General features: G+C 37.4%; 1 protein-coding gene across 1 annotated transcript in view; it reads right to left on the reverse strand.

Annotated features, from left to right (window-relative positions):
* The window catches only part of LOC121734681 (connectin-like), a 98,563-nt gene that overhangs the window by 59,146 nt on the left and 19,953 nt on the right, over nt 1–19,464 (reverse strand). Inside the window, exon 2 of the mRNA XM_042125280.1 lies at nt 6,570–6,597. The gene's annotated coding sequence lies outside the window, so the exon portion shown is untranslated. The remainder of the gene's footprint in view (nt 1–6,569; nt 6,598–19,464) is intronic.

The following is a 19,464-nucleotide window of genomic DNA, read 5'->3' on the forward strand; positions in this document are numbered from 1 at the left end:
CATGATAAATATATTTTCTACGATGTTCTTTCTCTTGATAAATTAGTAATGTGCATAAGTTTTTATCTCTAAGTGTAGTTCAAAAGTTCACTGATAAAAGAAACAAACAAACATTTGAAATTAAACTATGGACAACGTTTTTATGTGATATATAATATGAATAGTAGAGAGATTGTCTTATGTCGCGATCGGTTTCTCACAGAAGTTTATTTAAATAAAACGCAAATTTTATATATTTTATAGATATTAATCAATCAACAACGCTGTTCAATAAACGGCAGAAAGACAATCAGAGCCATTACAGTTCATCATAAGAATAGCCTTGTTATCGCCCTGTCCTTTAGTGAACACTAATCTTAGGTGTGCTATGAGTAGTTATGACTTAGGCTCATTAGCCATATAGGTCAAAAAGTAGTGATCCTCCTGAATGAATGTACAGATCCCGTGCGATAAACGAATTACGAAAGGTATAGCAAAGTAGCTAGTAGGCATGAGGCAACATGACAACAACTAGTTAAATAATAAAAATAAACTTTATATTCCTCTAACAACAGCACTGGTTCTCGGAAAACTTAAGACAATAAATATGTAAGCCACGTATCGATCTTCCAAAATCGACGTCCTTATAGGATAGGACAAGTCGATTTGCTATAGTTCTATTGTGTGAGTACATGCATATTCATTATTCATGTTAGGTAATATTAGCATTTAGCACATCTTAGGGATTGCATCATCCCTAGGAGACGTAGAGAGCGTCCGTGGCCTAGTGGGTAGACCTTTGATAAGCACTCGAGAAGGTGTAGGTTCGATCCCGGAGACGTGTACCAATGAGACATCGACCTCAAGTACGTAATACTGACGCTCGTACGGTGAAGGAAAATATCGTGAGGAAACCCGCACATGGTTAGTCTTAGACGTACTGACTTGTTTTTTCCTCTCGACTAGGCCGACCACGTTCTGAGAATGCCGTATTTGCTTGGGCAACCATAAAGACATATAAAACCTTGTTCTAGTCACCACAGATCGAAGATTGGTAACTTCACCATTTATGTAAAAATCATCCACAATGGATGCAAAGGCCTTGCGAGATGAGCACTTAAAGATGTAACAGACATAGTCAGCCAAGAAGTCTACTGTAGAAGTTCGGAATCAAAAATGTACAGGCCAAATCACACCTACCGAGTAGAGTGGACAGTGCTCTCGGCCAAGCACTCAGTATGTTTATTATGGATGTGCTCGGCCGAGGACACTGTCTCGCCACTTATCGGTACTGGTGTAATCAGGTCCCTTAGACAACTTATCTTTCGTTAAAAAAAATGACGAAATTCGTTATTAAAATGTATGCGGTTTGACATAAGTCATCGATAAATGAAACGTCACTTCCGAAGACTAATGTCAAATCCCATACATTTTGATAACGAATTTCGTCATCGTTTTTAACGAAAGTGACTTTGGCTACGGCCTCAGGCCCTTTATGTCAAGCACGGCAAGATAGATTAGTTTTCATGACAATAAATTGCTTCAAACTTATTGTATTTCAGTTTTCAATTCAGCATCCAAGTAATGAAGATTCTTAACTCAAAAACCTTTTGTAGTTCGAGCATCTCCGCTACAAAACAAGCACAAAATCATGCACGTTCACCTACTTTCCACCTTTATTTAAATTTTTATTCTCGAAACATCTGGATGAGCTAAAATAAAGCGAAGTATTGAAAGCGCGGGCTTCCGGTATAGAATACCTTCCTGCAGTTAAAATTTATGGATAGATATATGGGTCATATTATTACTAGGAAGTTGGAACTTGTTGTTTAACTTTTTTTATTTGACGGCATTGAAAGGTAGCTTTAGCAGTACAACCGTCAACTACGTAGGTATATGTTATTATCATTGTTTATGTTTGGATTGATGTAATGAATAATGTAAGTACGTGAGATACGAATCAAAATGATCTTGTCTAATATCGATTTGAAAAAAGTTTTTATGTCTGATTTCTTTTGACTCGAATTATGATTTAGAATTCCATGCGAATAGCGCAACTGTTCGTTGTTTTTCCGATTCGTTCCTATCGGAATTATGCGACCGCTTGCGCTAGTTAATTATTGTATTTTCTCCTGATTCCATGCATTTGGATTTCCGAATACGCAAAAGGAATTCGAAAATCGAATACGTGTGTCATAGTTTATAACATAATATCCTACGAATAATAAAATATCTCACAAATTATAATCTAATCAAGTATTTTAAAATAACGACTTATTGATAACGAGCTTTTGCCCGCGGCTTCGCTCGCGTTAAGAAGTATTGTTATATACAAACTTTCATCCCCTATTTGAACCTCTTGGGGTTGGAATTTATCAAAATCCTTTCTTAGCGGATGCCTACGTTATAACATCTACCTGCATGCCAAATTTCAGCCCGATCCGTCCAGTGGTTTTGGCTGTGCGTTGATAGATGTCAATCAGTCAGTCACCTTTGAGTTTTATACATACAGATTTTGTATTAGGTACAAGTTTAAATCCTAACGCGAACGTTATCAAATGAATTTAATTCCCATTTTATAGCCTGCCTATAAAATTCGAATGAAATTCTGTAGACTCGGCTGGTATGCGATCATACGCGCGCCGGTAAAATCTCAAATCACCGTCAAATGTGGCCGTCGCCCCAGAATTATCAGTGATTGAGAAGAGTGCACTTTTTCTCTTGGGTTCACCTGTTCTAGCCGATTCTTTTCCGGACTATATAAATGAAAAAACACGAAATTTTAGTGAAAGTTTAGATCGTCTTCTCCAAATTAACAGTCACATGGCATTTACTCTGATTCGATATTGTTTATTCGTTCCAAAATTTACGTATGCTTTGCGGTGTTGTCAGCTCTGGAAGTTCCCAGAACTTCTCCATAGCTTAGATGACACCCTAAAGCATACGCTTTCCACAATTTTAAACATAAAATTTGATGAACGTTCCTGGACCCAAGCTACACTACCAGTGAGGTTCGGTGGCCTGGGAATACGAAAAACATCGGACACAGCTTTACCGGCGTTCTTGTCCTCGGTCCACGCAAATCGCGCAGTAATAGCCAAAATTTTAGAGCCCTCATCTTGCCCATTCGTCATTCCCTTTGCGGACGAGGCCAAGGATGCCTGGGACATTGCTAGTGCCGGCAGCGAGGTTCCCAAGAACACATCTTCCCAAAGGCTCTGGGACGAGCCCATCTGCGAACTGGTGCGTAATAAACTGTTTAACACGTCTACCAGCGCCGTAGAACGGGCTCGACTTTTGGCCGTGGAGAGGTGGGAGTCGGGAGCTTGGCTGCAGGCACTGCCATCTAAAAACACAAGAACATTGCTGGACCGTAATACATTCCGTCTTGCCACTGCCCTGCGTCTTGGTGTCCCCCATGTCGTCCCCCATCAGTGTGTATGCGGCGCGCGCGTTGACAGCTATGGTCACCACGGGTTGTGCTGCTCGCGAAGTGCCGGACGCTTTTCACGGCATCACAACCTGAATGACCTCATTCGTCGGGCTCTTGTCACTGCCGGCGTGCCAGCGATACTGGAGCCCTCCGGTTTGGCGCGCGACGATGGCAAGAGACCCGATGGAATGACCCTGGTGCCCTGGAATGTGGGTCGGGCCCTTGTGTGGGACGCTACTTGTGTCGACACACTCGCCTCGTCCCATATTCAGAGCACCTCGAGCTGTGCGGGCGCAGCCGCAAACCAAGCAGAGAACCTCAAGCGGCGCAAATATGAGAACCTCAGCGGAGATCTTATATTTGAACCGTTTGGGGTGGAAACTCTAGGTGCATGGGGTCCGGGGGCACATAAGCTTTTTAGAGGAATATCTAAGAAGCTTGTTGAAGCCACCCGAGACCCCAGAGCTGGGAGCTACCTGGCACAGCGGATAGCAATTGCCATCCAACGTGGCAATGCTGTCAGCTTGCTGGGCACTCTGCCAGATGGGGACGACTTGGGCAAGTTTTTCTTTTTATAGTTTTATATTTAAAGTTTGTATATATAATATATCTGTATATTTAAAAAAAAAAAAAAATTTAAATTAAAATATAATCATCGTTAAGACAGGACAATGACTGTCGGGTCAGCTAGTTTTCAATAATTTCATAATTTTTTCAGGTAAGTACTTTTTAATTATAACGTTCAAAAATTGTGGTCTTTAAGCAGAAAATATAATGTGTGTGGATTATACTCGTAGTTCGATTTACTGAAATATTATTATATAAAAGCGAAATACAGAGTGTACGGAACCAAAAAAATGAAATTAAAACTAAACATGTACGAGAGTAACTACTAAGTACTAACTAGTATGTGGTAGACTAGTTAGTACCTATTATTATTAACTACAACTACTAATAAGGACCAAGAATATCTAATACCTCAGTCCTTTTGCCCTTCAAACGGTTAACCCAAATTTAATTACCAATTTGAATAATTAGGTCAAATTAATTATAAACCTCACAATCTAACCTCCAAACCCAATTGGACAAACTGACTATTTTAGCGACAAAATGGCGAATTTCCTGTGTCAATCCGTCACTTTGTCTATTCTTCCGTAAAAATAAACCGTTTTAATGCTGACCATCATCATGTCTGATGGAAATGAGCTGATAGAATACCACAGAAGTCACAGTTTAAATAGCAACTATTTCTTATTGAGAATTTCCTATCGAGAAAATTCGTGCCGACTGCCGAGGCACAGCTTTTACGTCTTTTGAAGCTCCATTTTCATATTAAGCTTAGCTAAATACCAACTTAAAAAATTTAAAGCTTAATGCGGTCAATACGGGTCTGATAGTTTAGGAGATAAGTTGTCGGACATACGGATGGATAGATAGATAAACACGGTGAATATATAAGGGTTCCGTTTTTTGCTACGGAACCCATAAAACCTATTGACAGCGGAAATCCACTATTTTCTTAGTAATATAGGTCAGCAGAACTAGCGGCTAAAATTATGCATGTGCTAACAATCTTGAATCGATAAAATTTACGTGGGACGTCCGACCTCGAGGCAGCACCTGGGTTGTTGCTCCAAATGTGTGTTTGTAACACTCAATCTCAGGAACTATAAGCAGCTTTAACGCCTAGTCAAGGAAACAAGGAAATTGCAATCAAGAAATTGTTCAGCAGAACATAGAACCTGTATTTAGAAGTCAGTTAAAAATAAGAAGCTGCGTTGGATCGAGAGAACGAGAAGACTTTGGGGAAGGCCTTTGCCCAGCAGTGGGACAGCATAGGCTCTTAAAAAATCATTTACTATAAATGAAATTTACATTGATGTAGATTTATTTATTAATAATTATTGTTAATCAAATCAGAAAATAGCATTCGGATGAATGATATAAGAACCACATAAGAACTTTCTAAGCTAGCTTTAGAAACTTATGCAATGTTTAAAGAAGATGTTATGTGTTAAGGACTTATGACTAATACAAAATAGGCTAAGGCTGGCTGCATACACACGTTTTCCTAATTCGTTTTCCGTATTCGGAAATCTGAATGCATGGAATCAGTAGAAAATACATTATCGGCTATTATCGGGCTGTGCGCCCGATAATGTATTTTCTACTGACTCTTTTTTTTCACTTTTTTCCGAACGGAAGGAATTCCACACTTACTTATTTTACAAGTGCAAACCGGCGCGGCGCGTTCGCACGTAAAAAACGAACGATTGCGCTAGTCTAGCGGAATTCTAAATCGGAATTCCACATTAGGAAAACGAATACGCAAAACGTATACGTATAGCCAGCCTAAATAGTGTTGTACCCCTACACATGTACCTATAGGTCTGCCTAATTTATTACTCCAAAATTAATCGCCTTGTACTAGCGCTTTCAAAATAATGCGAAAGTTATGCAAAAACCCGAAGCTCTAAGCCACATAAAGTGGATTGTCCTAAAACTTGCGTTGATGAAGTGCTTATTAGCACTAACTTCGGAGTTGTCGCTTTTTGTTGGTTTTGGTGAATTTCTATGTTATTAATCTAAATGTTCTTCCACCGTGCGTTTCCCGCGTAACTTTCCGCCGCGCACTGTAAAACAGACTGTCACCGGCAGTATTTCCGGACCTATACGACGTTCAAACCTTCAAGAAAAGAGCGTATTCCCTCTTAAAATGCCGGCAACGCACCTGCAGCTCTTCTGATGTTGCGAGTGTCCATGGGCGACGGTAGTTGCTTTCCATCAGGGGACCCGTTTGCTCGTTTGCCGCCTTATTTCATAAAAAAATGTTGATTAAAATGTAGAATAATAAATATAAGAATGTTGAATTTATTCCATAAACAATTATGATAAGTGTACTTACCAAAGTTTTTTTGTTATGTTTTAAATGTACTTAAGTATTTTAAAAGTATTATCGGATACATTGAGTCGTAAGATTTATTATTTTTACATTATTTAGTCGGGCTATGTCAATTATTGTCAATGCTAATCATGGTTAGTCGCCTACTACGGTTTACATAACCCGACCGAATTACGTAGTCTGTCATCGGCCTCTGAACCCACTTCTCTGAGAGTAATATTATTATATCTTGTGCATAAAAGTGGAATTTCTCACCTCTATTTATTCAACGTCTCGCTCCAATCTGTAAAGAAATAAACATTTTATTAATAGCGAATCCAAACTAAACTTGTAGATATTTTTAAACCTAAACGAAAGGCGAAAAGTTCACAACATAATCAGAGTAGACAGAATTATAGAGTATGCCGACTTAGAACTGATGTTGAAATTTTTAAATTTGACGTATTATGACGAAAATCGTCGCTAGGGTTCTTAACTTGTTACCTACGAATTTAAAACTATGACATATTCGCTGGACGTGTTCCTCTTTGGTCGTATTGTTGTTTATGTTTTGGCACATGCGATTAAAATTGACTGAATCTAATTTTGAAATCTTTATTTTAAATATTTAAAAATAAATTATATCAGCCAGCGCGAGGCACATTCCGTTCATAATCCTAGTGAAACCCGACGAATTTGACAGATATTGAAACCTGTCCGTCTCTTTGCAGTCGAACTACTGGTCGTTATGTCTATTGTGACATAATATTCTAACCATAATAATTGACGTCTATTGCATGTTTTATGACCTATACAGTGTGTAACAAAACTAAGTGATAATACTTTAGGGTATGTACGTGTTCCTTATAGAGAGTTCACTGTGAAAGTAGCAGCGCTGAAAGAGCTAAATTTTTTCGTGATTTGTATAGGCAAGCGCCTCAGTTTTCTTGAGATCTTACGTTTTGTTTTATGTTCTAATTTAAAAATTTACACACTTCTAAATGATATATCCATCTAGTATCTACTTCGCCTTTTTGGTCAACTGTGCCATTTTTCTTCATATCGTGGGCGGCCAGATCTGGTTCAAGAATTGATTTACATCCATCCTTTTGAGTCAATGTGTAATCTACTCACAAATCTCATTTATTATTCTCAAAACATGACTTTTTCAGATGAAATAAAAATTGGTTCCCGTTGTGTGAAAACTTAGAAGCAATATCGATAAGGTATGAAATACAGGTAAATTAATATAATCTGCTCTTACAACGTAAATTCTTTACATTTTCTGTCAAACGCTTCAAAAATTAAAATTCTTAACCAGTTTGTCTTTAAGAGGATACACCAGGGACGAGAGAAATTCGAAATAGGTATTTTGAAAATGTATTGCTGTCTCACCAATCTCAAGTCTCTCACCGCAGAGTGCGATAGAGACAACACGACAAAAGTTCTAATAAAATAAAAGAAAATCATCGATTCGTTGTCCTCTGAATCCTTCTCCAAAACTTAACCGATTTAAGTATTTTTTTCATTAACAATTAAAACAAGGCTTGAGCTGTGTTCCTATGTTTTACTTTTTTGGTATATTCCAGCCAATTTTGTTTTATGGGTATTTGAACTCAGAGAAAACTTTGGCATTTTTTTTGGGTTTTTGAACGTTTATATCTTTTTTAATAATTAAATTATGAAAAAAAAGAAAACATAGGGACATTATATTAGTGGCCATAGATATTCAGAAAAAAAATATAACTCTACCGGTATTATCCAGGGAGGAAACAGCGGTCAACGTTTGTATGGAAAAACGGCGGTGTGGATCGCTCTTAATTTAAAGAGGTGTCAAAAGGTGGGTAACACCACACGCGTTGTTATAGTTACAGTTATGGTCAAAATTAATGTTAAGTATAGTTGTGGTTAACTTTAACTATGACCCTGTAATGATAGTTGTGGTTTGTTGTAATTTGTAATAAATAAATAAAATATTAAAATTTTAGAATTTAATATAATAATATGTCTGTTGGGATTGAGAGTATAAAAAATTAATTATCCATACAAATTGACAGGAACAAATAATTTGTTACGGCAACACTGTGATCCTTATCTAACTTGAACTTAACCCGAAGTGAAATTGACCGTTGACTTTAATCAAAGATTTGACAGTTCATTTGACATTTTGTTATAGTTAAAGTAAGTTGGTGCAACCCACCATAGAGTTTTAAGTAAAAAAATATTTTTTTACTTTATATTTTCACGGTTGATACAAAAAAATGACGCAATACAACTCCATTTCATAACCTTCATAAAATCCGTAAAATTAAAAATAATAAAAACGTTTCAGGTTTAATTGAATCCCACTGTAGGCCCATTAGCCTGTACTTAAAACTTGGCTATTAATTCTTTAGGGACGATTTTAATCTAAACTGACGGGCTTTCTGCCTTTTCGTAAATGGAATAAAGATGAAAGATACAGAAGAAATAAAAATCAAAGAAAGACAGATGAGACTAACTTAAAAGTTGAAGAATAAAATGGTAGAAAAAGTGACGATAGACATTATTTTAACCGACTTACGGCCGTTCGGAATATTTGATCTATCTCTGGTTTTGCCCTACTAGAGATAGGAATAGCTCAAATTAGACATTAGAGACATATATTTTATGTCAATTGTGAGCTATTCCTATCTCTAGTATAGTAGGGCAAAACCAGAGATAGATCAAATATTGGGAACGGCCGTTAAGAAAATAGATTATTCTCTCCTTTTTTGTTTGTTTGCACTAAGTATAATCAAAGACTATTTTGATAAGTTTTACTCCGCAAAACCTTTTATTGCGCGTGTCCAAAACATGTCAATGTCATGGCAACGCCACGAACAAATTGTTTATAATATACTTAGTTACCTGAAAAGTTAAAATAACGTGTACATTGTCGTTGCCATGATTTTGACATGGGCAATAAAAGGTTTTTGCAGCACATGCGCTAAAAAATGACGCCTACGAAGTACGAACACGACCATTGAAAAGGTAGGTTTTGTTTTTAGATTGTCATTTGTTTTTATTAATCTGCATTAAACCAGTAATTGGTTAGTTTAGTTGGTCAAAGTGGAAGGTAGTCATCGAGTTCCATTCTGCACAACCAGTTGGTCTAACTAGAATAGTTTTTTCAAAAATAAAATATGGGATCAACCAGTTGGTTAGATTGGAATTATTCCTTTACCGAGTTCCATTCTGCACAACCAGTTGGTTAGTTTAGTTGGTCAAAGTGGAAAGACTGTTAATTTCTAATATAATCTCAATTGTCAAAAAATTAAAAAAACTATAACAAAAGTTGTACTCTTTCAGAAAAAGATTATTTTATTGACTTTCTTTTGTTATTTTTTAATAAAGTAGAGACATAAGCAGCATATAAGTAAATCTTTAAATCTCATTTTGATAAACTAGTTTTAAGATTTTTAGAAGCATAGAATAAGATTATTACAGTTTTTCTTTTTTATCATAGGTAAGTATCGCATTTATTTCAAGTCTCTGGTAGACCTTGTGATCTTTGAAAAGTTTATCAATTGAAGACTTTACAGCGTCTGTCTTTGAAATGACCTGAGTTACTTTTTTATCGCTTCTCCTTTACTCACTTTGTTATATTTTAATTCTAAAAGATATATTTTAACACTAGATGACGCCTGTAATTCCGTTGCGCCAAAATTCGTCTATCGCGCGAGAACCCTACATTTTCCCGGGACTCCAAGTATCTCCACACCAAATTTCGCCAAAATAGGTTCAGCGGTTTGGGCGTGAAGAGATAGCGGACAGACAGATATACATTTTTGCATTATGGATTATTTTATGACTACGATTTTATTACATGGCATCATTAAATAAGACGTGAATACAACAAAAACTACTAGTACTGAAATGGTTTTGGATACCTTCTTACATATAATAGAAATAAAAGTCTTACTTTTAAACAGAAATATTATTTTCACACGAGAAAAAACTCAAAAACTCCATTGGCCATAAAAATATACCCCATATCTTATGATCTTATATCTTTAAACGAGCAATTCTTGTATATATATATTTATATAATTGGAATCTCGGAATCAGCTCCAACGATTTTTATGAAATTTAGTATATAGAGGGTTTCGGGGGCGATAAATCGATCTAGCTAGGAATCATTTCTAGAAAATGTCATTTTCATCGGATACCGAGCAAAGCTCGGTCAAACAGCTAGTAATTATTATAATATAATGAAATTGTTACTTTCCATCGTTAGAGTTATATTAAAATATATACATTTAATTAGACTCGAAGTCTGATTAAAAACATTTTTCACAAAAACAAGATTCAATCAGTATTACCTTTTTTTGTTAGAAAAATTATGTAATAAAATATTCCATAAGCCCTCACATAAACGAAACTCGTGGAATCCTCATAAAAAATCAGAATTATAGCGAAATGCTCTGAAGCCAACAAATCAAAGGTTATGTCGAGACAAAATTTTCTTTCAAGAAAAATAAAATCACAAAATTATACCGAGCAAAGACTGAATGAGGATCAAACGCTCTTTATACCACAAAAATACAAGTAAATACATAATATTTTTAACCTCCGACGAAAACAGGGGTGTCACAAGTTTGACGTGTCTGTCTGTTTGTATGTCCGTCCGTGGCATTGTAGCATCCAAACAGGTAAGCCGATTCTTATCTTGTATTTTTAGTTGGAAAGCTGACATGGACGAAAACGTTCAGGTTTTTTTCCTTAATCTATGTAATACATTCAAGATTTCCTATTAGATGTTTACAAGTTTTACGCAAAAACTTTTAACATAACAATTCCAATTTTAGTGTAAATTCAGTGTAGTTACTTAGACGATATCTTTCGGTGCGACTAATACAAATGGACTGTCAAGCGCTTGACCCTAAAGAAAAGTTATTCCTCACAAGGGTTAGAGGAAATCATTTATTTCCTTACATAAATATACACTGACCATAACGTTTGCTTAAAAGAGTATTTTTTAAGCTATTGCCTAGCTTTGATCGCGGACTTTGGGCGCGGCGACCGAATCCGTAACGAAGAAAACCTAACGCCCCCACTCCGATCGGCACAGCGGTGCCAAACTTCGACAGGATGTTAGTGGACGTATGCCAATAAATATAATTGCATAAGTTGCAAAAAAAACGCATGCAATAGCTTTATCGCGATAGTCGTCGAGTGCCACACGTATTTTAAGACAAAACTTTAATAGCAATGGAACCTCAAACAAAGAACCTGCCACCACCACTGCTAATGTTAACTGTCACCACCTTAAAATAGAAACTTATACTGTGACTAGCTGTCCCGGCAAACGTTTCTTTGCCATATAAAGTATTTCACCCGTATTATTTTATTGAAGTGACTAAATAAGTATGTCACCATGGCAACGTCCATCGCTATCCCGTCGCACAAACAATGGTCGCCGTCAGTCTCGAGTTGTAATAATTTACTATTATTTATTCAACAAATGCACTTATCAATATAAAAAGTACCCAGTAGCCGATTGTCAGACCCACTGAATATGCATTATGCATATAAAATTTGGTTAAAATCAGTAAAGCCGTTTCGGAGGAGTACGCGGCCTAACATTGTGACACGAGAATTTTATATATAAGATGAAACTCTTAGCGGACTTTACCTAGTTTTAGCCTAACATTTTCATTTGCTTAATACATTGAAACTTTGAATCTTCTATTTCAGTATCTTCTGAAACTTTGTATGACCTAGGTCACAGCTTACATAAATGTTTTACGATAGACCTGCTTCAGTATTCTATTCACGGCTCCCAAGTTACTTGCCAAATATTATGAGCTGTGGTAAAGTTTTTACAAACTGACTAGACGTGTTGTTGATAAGATGGCAAAGACCTGTAAAGAGCTAGCCAAGTCGAAATTCTGGGTGTGTGACTCCGTGATGCAGTGGTTTAGAGCGTGGTTCTTCACGGTGGGCGCAGCTTCGATTCCTGCGATGTGATGTTTTCAATTTTTAGGCTCATCACCCGATTATCAGTCAAGGAAGATGATATTTGTGATCTATGTTGGGTGAGTGATATATCGGTCCTATGCTTGATCGTGCTAGTCATCCCATAGAGTTCTGAGAGTAAAAGAAGAAATAGCGCTTTTGTGTACTGTGCACAAACTTGGGCACTATAAAATAACTCCTATAGCTTTGATGGGACAATGAAACCGACCACCGGCACCTAAACCGATAAGATTAATTACAAGTGCCAGAACCAGATTTTTGTCGACCTATTTTGACGACCTTTGAGGCTTAATTGATTGAGTGGCAGCTCAAGCCGGGAGACGCGGGTTCGAATCCCGCCGACAGAACAAAAAGTTTTCAATGTTCCCGGGTCTGGATGTGTATTAAATATATGTATGATATAATAAAAATCTTAAATATATGTATAGTATAAAATATACTAGTTGTCTGGTACCTGTAACACAAGTCCTTCAGGTACTTAGCACGGGGCCAGACTGACGTGGTGTGAAGCGTCCATAGATATTATTATATTATTATTTAAACATCACATCTTTTTTCCTTGATTGAACTTGGCTCTCACTTCACATTATATTTTTGATACTTTTATAGCACGATATCGATTTTATTCAAGCTATTAAAAACTTGGCAGCCATTTACAATTTAATAGCATTATATCGAAAGTACTATAGCCATTATAACGAAACGAGACTTGTGTTTTTATAAGACAATTCATTTCTTGATCGCGGCCATATCTCTAACATTTACGTCTGGAGATCAGCTAAAGTATGTCAGGATCGTAAAAGCTCTACTTTTTATGATGCGGTTTTATCCTTTAATCCCCAATGAGAAAATGTTTTTGGTTGTAAAAGTCCGCATTTGTTTTATTCTGTTGGGCTTCCGAATTTTACGGTAGATTAGCGCTATCGAGATCGGGCTCAATTTCCACAAAAAATTACTAAGCATCCAAAGCTTTTATGAGTTTCAGATCTATCAGGTTTTTTCTTAGAGTCTATATAGATGGACCGCATTTCATCAGCAACCCAACCGCAAATTGCAGTTTGAATGCAGTTGACACGACTGCAATAGAACTGCAAACCAAACAGTTCACACAACTGCACGCCAACTGCAACTGAACTGCAATCCGACTGCGCGGTTGGTTTGCAGTTCTATTGCAGTGTCAACTGCAATAGAACTGCACTTGCACTGCAATTTGCGGTTGGATTGCAGTTGAAATGCGGTCCATCTATAAAGACCCTAAGAGTTTTCTCCGCGGGTTACGTCCAGTACACATTGCAACATGACGTGATTTTATAATTTGCCATTTAAAAACTCTAACGCTTTTTTGATGATTGATTTGATAAGGTACCATCGAGGAAATTGATTCCTATGCAGTTGACGGACCTACGTCGTATGATTGAGTTATGTCAATTCAATATAATCTATTGGCTGGGTTTGACATGACGCCACCAACTTACGTACTATGTCCGCCAATTCTCTGGAAGTACATAGCTTTGAAAGCTTATCAAGCTTTTGATAAGACTTTTACGCTTCTTTTCCTACATATTCACACATGCTTTGGATTAAATAAATGTGCATGACCGAAAAAAAGGTTTTATAGAAAAATTGCTTAAGACTATTGTGTAGTGCCGTGAGGGAAACCAAATTTGGAAAACCATTCTCTGTCGCCACAGCGCTCGGCCCCCGCGCAAACGTGCGATAGAGAGAGTTGCAGCTCGGCTGTGATTTGGAGTATTTTTTTTAGACAAAAATCGCGTTTCGGGGCATAACGTTTTGCATCCCCTACACTGTACTAAAACTAATATTGTTTGGTATCAATCTTTTCAGCAGAATCTAATCTACGCTTTAACGTTTTGCTTTGTTTGAAATTTCACGTTGTTTTTCAAATACCAACCATTTAAAATGAGAAAGATTTGAGCCTAAAAACCTAGATTTCAGAAGCTCGTAACTTTCAAAGTAACAACAATTTTGATAAAAGGAAAACGTAAAAGTATAGTTTTCACTAGAGGCAATAACATAGAGAAAAATCGTTGAAATCGTATAAGTTTTAGGGGTAGCAAAATGTTATGGCTTTTTGTATGGAGATGGACCCGGTAGGCGATCCTCTTAAAATGTCTCCACTTATTAGGTCCTCAAAATTTTATTTCACGAAACCAAAGAAGATATTTTCAACCTATCTTCAACGATTACCACGCCGTCTATGGGCCCATTTTTTTTTTATTTTTACCATCTCGGTATAACTTAAACGAATATTATGTTTTGATGAGCATTCTAAATTTCAAATACTCCTCAAACGTAGAATAGGCAAGGACGTTTCAAGCTTTTTGACCTTTAAACCGGTTTAGGTCGAACATTTTATTACGTGACCTTTCAGGCTTGTCCCAGACTGTCCGGGGACTCGCAAAAATGTCCGTCATTTGTCCCATATCACATTTATGCCGTCCCATATTGATATGACGTGGAGTCATCTTGGGGGACGAATTATTTATTGTCCCATATGCATATAGAGCACCTTGAAAGGTCTTTGAGAATTGGGTCCAATTTGCATCATATTTGGCGTTTTAGATTGAAATGGACGTGTCGTGAAGATATTTATTTTGGCAGAGGCACGACCGAAAAATCTTTATTTTTGCAGTTGTAATAAAGAAATTGCATCGTGTTCTATTATGGAGCCAACTTGTGAACCACTTTTGAGGCCGTTTAATCGATAGAGTTCCTTGTACTTACAACGAAACCCTAAAAAGGGCCTAGTGCCCTTGCACTTCCCTTGACTTGGTAGTGGCCATCCCATGCCCCCAGATACGAATAGCGTAATCATTTTGTTTTGCTTTTTGCCTTGGTGCAACAACGAAACATAAATCCAGCATATTACAGCGACAAATGTGTTAAACGCAATACCTGGTTTGTATTACGCGGTTGTAACTCATACCACACTTCGGTTGCAACATCTACCCACAATGTTTTACTTGGCATTTAGAGGAAATTCGATGCCTCCGTAAAAATATTGGGACATTATGACATGTTGTTCCCACTATTAATGTGAAAGTTTTGATGGATGTGTAGATGTTTGTTGTTTTATGCAAAAACTTCTGATATTTAGGCTATTCCTAAAATAGTAGAGCATTTCAGGCGCGGTCCGAAGGAGGGGGTCACAGGGGATATGACCGCCCCCCAAAACCTAAGGTCAAATTGAAAAATCTCAAAATCTTGCTAAATAATAAAAGAAAATTTCTAGCTATCACCTAACCACCACTGCGTCCCACCTTAGACAGCTGTCAACCCAGAACCGTCCGAGGGAGCAGATAAAAAAAAATTTGTGTAGTGAGTAGTGAGTGACACCCCTCCCCCCCCCCCCCCCAAATTTCAGGCTGCGACCGCGCCTGGAGCGTTTCCGTTCTCATCAGAAAAAGCACGAGCCAAGCAGCGAATAAGCTGGTCTAGAAATTGATAATATCATAATTGCGAAAGTATAATATCTGTCTGTCTGTTACCTCACGCCCGAAACGTTGAACCGATTTTGCTAAAATTTATTATGAAGATACTTTGAGTCCCGGGAAAGGACAGAGGATACTTTTTATTCCGGAAAAATGTAAGGTTCTCGCACGATAAACGAACGCTGGTGCAACGGAGTTTCGGACATGATCTAGTAATATACTAGCTAAAAGCCGAGCTTTGTGAGGGCTCGCGTCGTTTTTCTGCGTGGTAATAATCTTTAAGGCAGTTTCTTTTATATTTGAATAGTAACCAAACCACAAGCACAAATCAGTAGGCGTGATAGTTTTTCTGTAAAGTGTACCACAAAAGTGCTCAGGTTGTGGGAATTGGGATATACAAGATAAAAAATATATTTACAACATGCACTGAAAGTTGAGACAGTGAAAAGAGAAACAAATTAGAAGCTTTAAGAAAAAGTAAACCTGCAAGATAGTAATTATAATAAGTTGAGTCAACGATTAGAGTTTCCGATGTCTCGATAACGACTGCAGTCTGTAGCTGGCAGGTAACACAAAGTTGTAGCTATTAGCACAGACAAACAGGAAACAGCAGTCAGCACCGAGTATCATTAGTGCTAGCCCGAACAGTGAACAGGCTGTATTTGAAAGACAAATTTTGTCACCCTGAAGCAGTGAAGATATTATATAAACAATTAATTTTATGATAAGATTCATTTTGTGTAATTACTGATAAGACTTAATATGTCATACTAACGCCTCCGTGATCTAGTGGTATAGAGCGCGGCTCTTGACTCGGAGGTCGTGGGTTCGATTCCCGCGTTGGAAACATGTTATTTCCAAGTTTGGTTAGGACAATGCAGGCTGATCACCTGATTGTCTGACAAGTAAGATGAGCCATGCGTCGGATGGGCATGTAAAAAGTCGGTCCTGCGCCTGATCTCTCGCTGGTCGTGTCGGTCTTCCGTCCCACTGGGTTATTAGAGTAAAGGAATAGAGAGTGCTCTTGTGTACTGCGCACACACTTGGGCGCTATAAAATTACTCCCGCATAGCTGGCCTGGTTTCAATGAAACCGGCAACCGTCACCGAAACCGGTGTGGGAGCTATTATTATCATTATGTCATACTGACAGAGAGAGAAAGAGATTGAAGGAAAATGGAGAGCACCGACTAGGCACTAAATAATATTAAATTTACATTGATTGATAATAATATAGTGGTGAACAGTGATCCAATGGAAATATCCAATAAAATACATTGAACCCATAATAATACCTAATTATAAATGATAAGTAGGTAATAATTAACTTATTAATTACCTACTAATAATAATTAAATAGATGAAGCTGAAATTGAGAGACCATCATTACGCATATTAATTTCGTCTCTCAATTCCCAGTGAAATATTCAAACACTAAAATAATCAAGAGCACTATCAGAGAAGTTGATTCTTTGGGTTGATTGAATGATTCCTACGAATAATAAAAACTAAGGAATCGTAACTCCCATACTATTACCGTTTTAAATTTGGTTCCTTTTGATCTTTAATGTAACGTCAGCCTAGTACCGCTCAAGGTCACCTAAATATTGCAAATGTATTGAAATGTGTACCTAAGGTACACTTTTTTGACAAGTATTGTGGAGCATGTTTTTCCTTAGTTTCTATTATTCGTAGGTTGATTCAACGCCACGCGTAGATGCATTTCTAAATTTATAATATGGATTTGACAGATTCGCAAGACGTCTCGCGCAATTGAAATCTGTCAAATCCATACAAATTTATGCCGCGCCGCGCCTCGCCTCGCCTCGTCGCGTTGCGGACTGAATCAACCCACGTCAATCTCAGCCGACAACCTCATGACTAAACGTTTTAATCGGGACTTAACGCGACTTATTTAAGTAGTAATGCTACTACGAGTACATACTTTTTCTCTACGTTTCGGCCGTGTTGCACACGTAGTAGCATTACTACTTAAATAAGTCGCGTTAAGTCCCGATTAAAAAGTTTAATTATAATGCAACGCGAAAGTTTAAAATGTTAACCTCATGACTAAGCTATAATATTAAATTGACATAATCCGACTAAATGACGTACGCGAACTGGCCGGCCTAGGAATCAATTCCTTTGATGGTACCTTTAAATCGAACACCAAAGCCATCATCGTCCTAAAAGCACCTAGACTCGAACTTTTAATCCGTCCATAACATTAAATGAGAAACGAAATTTATACCAATAACGAATCGAAAATGAAACGCAGACATTTTAGGAAATAGAATTGGAAATCAGAGTAAGCCCATTTTTCCACTCCCGCCGCCACCGGGACGTCACCGACTAAAATTCATATAAAGGTACGCGCACAGTTTGTCGGCGCGTGCCGGGGCGTGCCGGGGCGTGCCGGGACTCAGCGCAGCGCAAAATGCGCTATACCACACTATTGCCGGGCCGGGTCGCATCGCATTGACGGATTTTGAGTACTTTGGATAGATCACTCGTGACTCGATATATCAAAAACGTTGCTATATTCTACTAAAATCTACTAGACCGTGTTTTAGCTTCTACCGAAAATCTACCTTTATTAATCAATGTATTCTACGTGGTTGAAAGTAAAATAAAACTAAAATGTTTATATGGACTGTCTTCATTATGCATTTTAAATTTTTATATTATTTGTTATAATTATATAACAAATAATATAAAAATTTTATATTTTTATATTATTTATTATTTCGATATTAATCGATCTTCCATTAAAATTTACAAAAAATTTTGGACTACTAAATCGTCATTCATTTGTCCTCAAATCTACCAAAATGTGTAAATTTATGTGAGGTGTGGTCACACTGTTGCCGGGGCGCAGCGTGGACCTCTCCGGTAGACCGTAGCGTGTATGGCTAACATTATATAAGTCTATTTGATGGCATATTTTCAAAAAATATACTTGATCATTGGATACATTTTTATATTTGCATGTTTCACGTTTGCATAAGCCGCTAAAAGGAAAAAAGGGATCAAAATATTGTATTCCAATTACCCTAGTATTGCTAGAGTCAATATATTTTCTCACTTTTTGCCATCAGATTCTGGTAGACCTATAGTTTCATTTTCTACCGACATTGGTCTAGCGAGCCATGCCGCCGCTGCTTTGTAGTGGCGTACAGCAAAATGAAATGTAGTGTGTAAGTCTTAAGTATACATATATTGTAGTATACCTAAGTATATAATGTGCATTTTATTAGTGTTTATCGATGAGTAATAAAGTATATCTATAGCCTAGATCATAAAGTGGGATTTTATTTGAATTTTTGTCGGTGTCGTCCTGGTGACGGCGGCGGTGGACAAACGGCCTAAGCCCGCAATATTCTGAAAGGAGCGGAGATGGGAATTTTTAAATTCGGAAATTTGGAAACTTTTAGTCGGAATTTGGATAACAGGTATTACTGGGAAGCAACAATCTGGCGCTTATGGAAAACTGTTTGAGTGAAGTAGTAGATTACTTTTACAGTTTAATTGAGCTACAATTCTACAAGGATGTCTCTAACCTAACGCCGCCATCTTAAAATGTGTCACTTGGAAGTTGAGAGCTACTGTTATACACCTTTAGTCAATGATATTCTATGTTACTAACGTAACTAGATTGGAAGTTTACGGTAGCAACGCGTTGCCACTTCGAAGATGCCTGCAGGCATATCTCACATACAT

Source organism: Aricia agestis, chromosome 16, assembly GCF_905147365.1.
Source record: "Aricia agestis chromosome 16, ilAriAges1.1, whole genome shotgun sequence".
NCBI lineage: Eukaryota > Metazoa > Arthropoda > Insecta > Lepidoptera > Lycaenidae > Aricia > Aricia agestis.